At 33.6% G+C, this 2251-nt stretch overlaps 1 pseudogene; it reads left to right on the top strand.

Annotated features, from left to right (window-relative positions):
• The first annotated feature begins 1835 nt into the window (after positions 1 to 1835).
• Positions 1836 to 1908, top strand: LOC120093494 (small nucleolar RNA U3; annotated as a pseudogene).
• The last annotated feature ends 343 nt before the right edge of the window (positions 1909 to 2251 follow it).

Below are 2251 nucleotides of genomic sequence, written 5' to 3'. Positions count from 1 at the left end.
AGTTTTTCCTGTCTACACGTCTTCCGCTGTTCCTGTGGGCCTGTGTCTTGAGTTCACCAGGCAGCTTTCTTGCAGCAGAAAAGTTGGTCTTACCTGTGGTCCCGAGGCTCAAGTTCGCTAGCGGGGTGCTGCCCACGGGCTCTTTGGGGCGGCAGCAACCAGGAAGCCACAAACCTTTCATGCTTGACTTCATGTCCCAAATCCTTGGCAAGCTACATCTGTTATTCTTATCTTCACAAAAGAAGAGAACAACAGTAAGAAGATGGAAAAAAGTGGCGTTGTACCAGTCTTACCTCTTAATATCTGTCAGTAATATATTTTTGTTTTGTTTTGTTTAAGTTTGGCAAGAACAAGCATCTCCTAATCAAACATCTTCCTGATATTTACCGTCTGAGGCTGATTGCCACCACCTCTCTGGACAAAGCAAATACACTCAAATCCTCTCATCTAGCATCTACAAAAAAAAAAAAAAAAAAGATTTCTGGATGAAGAAACAGAAGCTGTATCTGTTGTAACAGAAATTAATTAAAATGTGCTTATCTTTGCCTCTATTAGACTGTAAGTTGTGAATCTACAACTTCAGGTAGAGAAAGACAAGAGAAGATTTTTGAAATTCAAGGTAGGTCTGCTAATGCTCTGACTCTGAAGTTCAATATTCTCTTTCTATTTCTTCTCTCTCTTTCCCCCAACACTCTCTCTCTCTCTCTCTCTCTCTCTCTCTCTCTCTCTTTCTCTCTTCCCCTGTTCCTCCTTCCCTCCCTTCCCCCTCCCTCCCTCCTCCCTTCATGTTTGGTGCCAAATTTTTTGTTCTGGTTAGTTTTCTCATTACAATATGAACACACCAAGTTCTGCAGGGTTTTACATTTACATTAAATTGCAAAATTCCCTATTAAGTATCAATCCTCATCAAGTATTTTCATTATTTCTTCATTTGCAAGATATACTGTTGTTCAGAGAGGAAAATATGATCAATGCAAAGAATAAACTGAAACCCACACAAAAGAAAGATATCAGGCAAACATATGAGTGGAATTGGAAAGATTTACGTGTATGTTTGTTTGTGGGCATAAATTTTTTCTTGAAAGATGAAAGCATAGTGTGAGATCACTTTCACTTGGATTTGATTTTATTTACTCATAGGAGAATTTATTCTCTTAGAGCATTTTAAGAGCTTCAGAGTATCCCTATAAATGTAATAATGTATTTTTTTTCAATTTCTCTTATAATCTACTCATAATATTTACGATTTTCCACTGTTTGCAATCAAATGTTACAAATATTTACATTTTGTGCACCTCTGAATAAATTGATATAAGTAGGAAGTAAAACTTTTGTTCATTTTTATCTTCATAATATTGTATTTCTTGTGCAGGCACAATTTTTCTTACTTAGATTCTGACTGGAGAAAAAAAGTTTAATAGTTGTACTCTTGTTCTAAAGACTACTCTCGGTCCTAAGATTTATCCCTTGTTGTTATTTTGAATATTTTCTGTCTGTCTCTTTGTCCGTTTGTCTGTCCATTCCTCTTTCTTTTTCCTTTGTTTTCAGCAACTTGAGATATTAGTAATTTATGGTTAGCGCATAGTTTAGAAATAATACATGAGACAGTGATTATGTACCTAGTCAAAATTCAAGATCTAATTCCATGAAGTACTGACTAATTTGACAGAAACATGGAAATTACTCCATGGGTAAAGGCTCCAGATGAAACTAGTCCTTGTAAATAAGTTGGTTCGCATCAAAAAATATGACAAACTATTACCTGAAAAATGTTTATTTTCCTACTGCTCAGAAAATTGGATAGCTATGTATAGGGGTTACTAAAATGCACTTATAAGACTATACTTTCAGGGATCATTTCTATAGTTTGTTACTAAAATGCACTTATGCTTTGTCCTTTGATGTAGTTTTTTTGACTATTGGAATAATTTGATATTTATTTATTATTTATAACTAACATTTTGTGTATTTTCCATATGTAAATAAAAATACTGATTATATGTTTGTGCTTCTTCTTAAATATCCTGGCATTTTATAAGATTATATGCATTCACTGAAAATTCATTGAAATACTGTTTTATACAATTTTGACATAAGGAAGTTTTATTTCATGTAGAAATATATATCAGACATTTTCTTTATATTTAGTGGCTTAAGTCTTATTCTTCTAAAACCTTATCCTATAGGTATTGTGTAAACCATTCTTTCAGAATTTATTACTAGATTTAATTTGTTAGACCTGATAAGAGAA

The sequence above is a fragment of the Rattus norvegicus genome, chromosome 6 (genome assembly GCF_036323735.1).
Source record: "Rattus norvegicus strain BN/NHsdMcwi chromosome 6, GRCr8, whole genome shotgun sequence".
Lineage (NCBI taxonomy): Eukaryota > Metazoa > Chordata > Mammalia > Rodentia > Muridae > Rattus > Rattus norvegicus.
This window is presented reverse-complemented; position numbering and strand designations above follow the sequence as displayed.